The following is a 6,441-nucleotide window of genomic DNA, read 5'->3' as shown; positions in this document are numbered from 1 at the left end:
GGCCTGTGTCCGTGTGCGCCCCTGGGGTGGGGTCCGGCACCCTGACCCCGCGGCTGGGGGCGCGGCACCAGTGCACACAGACTGGTGTCACCATCCCAGTGTCCCCATCCCATTGCACCCAGACTGGTGGCCCCGTCCCAGTGTCCCCATCCCATTGCGCCCAGTCTGGTGGCCCCATCCCAGTGTCCCCATCCCATTGCGCCCAGTCTGGTGTCCCTGTCCCAGTGTCCCCATCCCATTGTGCCCAGCCCAGTGTCTCGCTCCCAGTGTCCCTGTCCCATTGTGCTCATCCCAATGTCCCCATCCCATTGTGCCCATCCCAGTGTCCCAGTCCCAGTGCTCATCCCACTGTCCTTGTCCCATTGTACCCGTCCCAGTGCTCAGCCCAGTGCCCATCCCCATGTCCCCATCACATTGCGCCCATCCCAGTGTCCCCGTCCCAGTGTCCCTGTCCCAGTGTCCCCGTCCCAGTGCTCATCCCAGTGTCCCCATCCCAGTGTCCCTGTCCCAGTGTCCCCATCCCATTGTGCCCGTCCCAGTGTCCCCATCCCAGTGTCCCTGTCCCAGTGTCCCCATCCCAGTGTCCCCGTCCCAGTGCTCAGCCCAGTGTCCCCATCCCAGTGTCCACATCCCATTGTGCCCGTCCCAGTGTCCCTATCCCAGTGTCCCAGTCCCAGTGCTCAGCCCAGTGTCCCTGTCCCAGTGTCCCCGTCCCAGTGTCCCAGTCCTATTGTGCCCATCTCAGTGTCCCCGTCCCAGTGTCCCAGTCCCAGTGCTCATCCCAGTGTCCCTGTCCCATTGTACCCATCCCAGTGCCCATCCCCATCCCATTGCGTCCGTCCCAGTGTCCCCATCCCAGTGTCCCCATCCCATTGTGCCCATCCCAGTGCCCATCCCCATCCCATTGCGCCCCCCTGTCCCCATCCCATTGTACCCATCCCAGTGCCCATCTCCATGTCCCCATCCCATTGTATCCGCCCCCGTGTCCCCATCCCATTATACCCATTCCAGTGCCCATCCCCATCCCAGTGTGCTCATCCCAGTGCCTGTCCCTGTGTCCCCATCCCAGTGCCTGTCTCCATCTCCCCATCCCCTTGCACCTATCCCAGTGCCCGTCCCCATCCCATTGCACCCATCCCAGTGCCTGTCCCCATCCCACTGTGCCTGTCCCAGTGCCCATCCCCATGTCCCCGTCCCATTGAACCCTTACAAGTGCTTGTCCCCATCCCATTGCGCCCATCCAAGTGCCCATCTCCATGTCCCCATCCCATTGTATCCGTCCCCGTGTCCCCATCCCATTATACTCATCCCAGTGCCCATCCCAGTGCCCATCCCCATGTCCCCATCCCATTGCGCCCATCCCAGTGCCTGGCCCCATCCCATTATACCCATCCCAGTGCCCGTCCCCATGTCCCTATCCCATTATACCCATTCCAGTGTCCCCATCCCCTTGTACCCATCCCAGTTGCTGTCTTCATGTCCCCATCCCATTGCGCCCAGCCCAGTGCCTGTCCCCATCCCACTGTGCCTGTCCCAGTGCCCATCCCCATGTCCCTGTCCCATTGTACCTGTCCCAGTGCCCGTCCCCATCCCAGTGCCCATCTCCATGTCCCCATCCCATTGTATCTGTCCCTGTGTCCCCATCCCATTATACTCATCCCAGTTCCCATCCCAGTGCTCGTCCCCGTGTCCCAATCCCATTGCCATTGTACCCATCCCAGTGCCTGTCCCCATCCCATTGTATCCGTCCCAGTGCCCATCCCCACCCCATTGCGCCCATCCCAGTGCCCACCCCCATCCCAGTGTGCCTATCCCCATCTCCCCATCCCCTTGTACCCATCCCAGTGTCCATCCCCATGTCCCCATCCAATTGTGTCCCAGTGCCCGTCCCCACCCCATTGTGCCCATCCCAGTGTCTGTCCTTGTGTCCCCATCCCATTACACCCGTCCCACTGCCCGTCACCATGTCCCCATCCCAGTGTGCCCACCCCATGTCCCCGTCCCATTGCACCCATCCCGGTGTCCCCATCCCAGTGCGCCCATCCCACTGCCCATCCTCGTGTCCCAGTGCCTGTCCCCATCCTATTATATCTGTCCCCATGTCCCCATCCCATTGTACCCGTCCCACTGCCTGTCCCCATGTCCCAGTCCCATTGTACATGTCCCAGTGCCCATCCCCATCCCATTATACCCATCCCAGTGCCCGTCCCCATCCCAGTGCCATCCCAGTCCCCATGTCCCAGTCCCAGTGGCCTGTCCCAGTGCCTGTCCTCTGGTGCCCACCCCAGTGCCCCCCCCCAGTGCCCACTGCACCCATCCAGCTGGTCTTGTCCCAGTGTGCCCATACTGGTGTGCCCTTACTGGTGTGTTCATACCAGTGTGCCCCCATCCTGGTGCACTCATCCCAGTGCCATCCCAGTCCCCATCCCCATCCCCCTGTGCCCATCCCAGTGCCCCCCAGTGCCACCAGGACCCTTCCCAGTTCCGGAGCAGCCCCAGTGGCACCGAGGGACTGGGACGGGGGGGCCCCGTGGGACCCCGAGGCTGTGGCACCGCCACCACCAGCCCCCCCCCACCGAACTGGGACGGCCCCACGCGGCCCCCCTATGTCCCCCCCATATCCCCAGTGTCCCCCATTCCTCTCCCCACCGTGTCCCTGTCCCCCCCCCCGTGTCCCCAATGTCCCCATTGCCACCAGCCCCCCCCCCAGCCTCCTCTTCCTCTCCCCCCTCATCCTCACTGGGGGCTCCTCTGCAGCCCCCCCACGGGACCGGGCACCTCAGGGCTCGGGGTGACACTGATGGCCCCCCCCGCAGCCATGGGGGGTGCACTGGGGACATTGGGGACACGGGGGACACTGGGGACATGGGGGGGGAGGTTGGGGGGGGCAGGATCCATGGGGTATGGGCATGGGGGGCACAGGGATACTTGGGGGTCCTGGGGGGGCATGGGGTGCCGGGGGGGGGCACAATGTCCTTGGGGTTCATGGGGGCGGAGGGGGGGGACATGGGGACCTGGGGAGCACTGGGGGGGCCTTGACCCCCATCAGCTGGGCTGGTGGGAGGGGGGTGATAAGGATGTGCCCCCCCCCCAAAAATGGACTGGGTGGGGTGGGGCTGGGCTGGGCACCAAGGGGGTGGCACACACGGGGGGGGGGCACCATTGGGATGTCACCAAGGGGGTGTCCCGGGGGGGGGGCCGCTTTTGGGGTGTCACCAAGGGGGTGCCACCAAAGCAGTGTCATTAAGGGGGGGGTCACCAATGGGTGCCACCAGTGGGGGGGGGGGGGGGGGGGCACTTTTGGGGTGCCCCCCCGCTGGGTCCTGGTGCTGGACGTGCAAGGTGGGTGTGCAAAGCGTGCAACAACTCCGGGTGTGCAACGGCGCCGTGCAGCCCCCCCTGCCCCCCCCCCTCCCTGCGCCCCCCCCCCCCGCCCCGGCCCAGGACAAAGGGGCCGCAGCCGGGCCCGCTCGGATGGAAATGAGGGGGCGGGGCGGGGGGGGGGCTCGGGGGGGGTGTGAGCTCGTGCACGCGCGTGTGCACGTGTCCGTGTGCGTGTTCCGTGCATGTGTGTGTGTGCGTGTGAGCGTGGGCAGGTGCAGGTAGGGCTGTGTGTGTGCAAGGATGTGCATGAGCGTGTGCAAGTGTGTGTGTGTGCACATTTGCACGCGTGTTTGCACACATGGATGTGTGGGGGCTGTGTGTGTGTGTGTGCACATGCCTGTGTTGGAGCAGGTGTGTCTGTGTGTGTGCGTGTGTCCGTGTGCACTTCCCCTGCATGCACATGCGTGTGTCTGCGTGTGTGAGAGTGTGCAGGTGCAGGCAAGGGGGTGTGTGGTATGTGCAAGTGCATGTGCACATTTGCACGCATGCTTGCACACATGGGTGCGTGGGGTCAGCTTGTGTGTGCGTGTGTGTGTGTGCATGTGCAAATGTTGGAGCAGGTGTGCGCATGTGTGTGCGTGTTCATGTGCATGTCTCCTGCATGCACACGCGTGTGTCTGCATGTGAACGTGTGCAGGTGTGGGCAGGGCTGTGTGTGTGTGAGCATGGAAGTGTGTGTGTGTAATGTGTGCGTGTGTGTGGTGTGTGCATGAGCGTGTGCAAGTGCATGTGTGTGCACATTTGCACGTGTGTTTGCACACATGGATGCGTGGGGTCTGCTTGTGTGTGTGTGAACACATGCATGTGTTGAAGCTGTTGGAGCAGGTGTGTGCGTGTGTGTGCATCCATGTGCACATCCCCTGCGTGCACACACGTGTCTGTGTGTGAGAGTGTGCAGGTGCGGGCAGGGCTGTGTGTGGTATGTGCAAGTGTGTGTGCACATTTGCATGCATGTTTGCACACATGGATGCGTGGGGTCTGCGTGTGCGTGTGTGTGTGTGCATGTGTTGGAGCAGGTGTGTCCATATGTGTGTGTGTCCATGTGCTTTTTCCCTGCATGCACACGCGTGTCTCTGTGTGTGAGTGTGTGCAGGTGCGGGCAGGACTGTGTGTGGTGTGTGCATGAGCGTGTGCAAGTGCATGTGCACATTTGCACGCATGTTTGCACATATGGATGTGTGGGGTCTGCTTGTGTGTGTGTGTGTGCATGTGCCAGTGTTGGAGCAGGTGCAAGTGTGTGTGTGTGTGCGCATGTGCACGTCCCCTGCATGCACATGTGTGTGTCTGTGTGTGAGAGTGTGCAGGTGTGGGCAGGGCTGTGTGTGTGTGAGCATGGAAGTGTGTGTGTGTGATGTATGCATGAGAGTGTGCAAGTGTGTGTGTGTGCACATTTGCACGCATGCTTGAACACACAGATGTGTGGGGTCTGCTTGTGTGTGCGTGTGCGCGCATGTGCCAATGTTGGAGCAGGTGCAAGTGCATGTGTGTGCATGTGCACATCCCCTGCATGCACACACGTGTGTCTGCATGTGAGCGTGTGCAGGTGCGGGCAGGGCTGTGTGTGTGTGAGCATGGCAGTGGGTGTGTAATATGTGCATGAGCATGTGCAAGTGCGTGTGCACATTTGCACACGTTTGCACACACAGATGTGTGGGGTCTGCTTGTGTGTGTGTGTGTGCACATGCCTGTGTTGTAGCAGGTGCAAGTGCGTGTGTGCATGTCCCTTGCATGCACACGCGTGTGTCTGCATGTGAGTGTGTGCAGGTGCGGGCAGGGCTGTGTGCGTGTGAGCATGGCAGTGGGTGTGTAATGTGTGTGAGCATATGCATGAGCGTGTGCAAGTGCATGTGTGTGCATGTCTGGGCTCGTGTTTGTGCACACGGATGTGTGGGGTGTGCATGTGTGTGTGTGTGCACGTGCCAGTGTTGGAGCAGGTGTGTCCGTGTGCATGTCCCCTGTGTGCATGTGCATGTGTCTGTGTGTGAGCGTGTGCAGGCACAGGCAGGGCTGTGTGTGTGTGAGCATGGAAGTGTGTGTGTGGTGTGTGCATGAGCATGTGCAAGTGAGTGCGTGTGCACATTTGCACGCGTGTTTGCACACATGGATGCGTGGGGTCTGCTTGTGTGCATATCCATGTGCATGTCCCCTGCATGCACATGTGTGTGTCTGCATGTGAGCATGTGCAGGTGCAGGCAGGGCTGTGCGTGTGCAACCATGTGCATGAGCATGCACGTGTCTGCACACACGTTTGTGCACAGGGATGTGTGGGATCTACTTGTGTGTGTGTGCACAGCTGCAGGCGTGTGTTGGTGCAAGGGCCAGTGTTGGAGCAGGTGCAGGTGTGTGTGCGTGTGTGTGTGAGCACACGCGTGTGTGCATGCATGTGCGTGTGTGCACGTGTGAGCACACGTGTGTGCATGCGTGTGCATGCGTGTGCAAGCAGCTGCGTGCATGTGAATGGTGCAGACGCGTGTCCGTGTGTCCGTGCACCCCCCACACACCCCCCACGCGCGTGCCCGCGCGTGCCCCCCCCCACCCCCCCACCCCCCCGCGTGCCCGTGGGGGTCCCGCGGCTCCCACCCAGCGGGGGCGCGCCCGCGACCCCTCCCCAATGCGCGCTCCCACCCCCCCCCAACCTCGGACACGCGCACCCCCCCCCCTTGCACACTCACACACACACACGCACGCGCCCCCCCCCTCGTGCACGCGCGCCCCCCCCCCACGCGCACGCGCCCCGTGCACGCGCATCCTCCCCCCCCTCCCTCCTCCCCCCCTCCCCTTGCGCCCCAGCCCCGTGCGCGCCCCCCGGCCCCCGCAGCGCTCGGTGTGGGGGGGGGCGGGGGGGCCCGGATCGGTCCCGTTGGGCCCCCCCCGGCCCCGTTGGGTCCCGGTGGTCCCCGGTGGTCCCCGGTGGTCCCCGGCCCATCCCGGCCATTGTGGCGGCCGCGGGGCACGCTGGGAAACTCCCGGCTCTGAGGATGGGGGCGGGGGGGGGGGGGAGAGAAAGGGGAGGGGGTGGGGGCGGCTCCGGGGACCCCCCCCCTCGCTTTTAGGAGC

This window comes from Anas acuta, unplaced genomic scaffold (genome assembly GCF_963932015.1).
Source record: "Anas acuta unplaced genomic scaffold, bAnaAcu1.1 SCAFFOLD_201, whole genome shotgun sequence".
In the NCBI taxonomy this organism is placed as follows: Eukaryota; Metazoa; Chordata; class Aves; order Anseriformes; family Anatidae; genus Anas; species Anas acuta.
The sequence above is the reverse complement of the archived record's forward strand: the minus strand, read 5'-3'. Positions refer to the sequence as shown.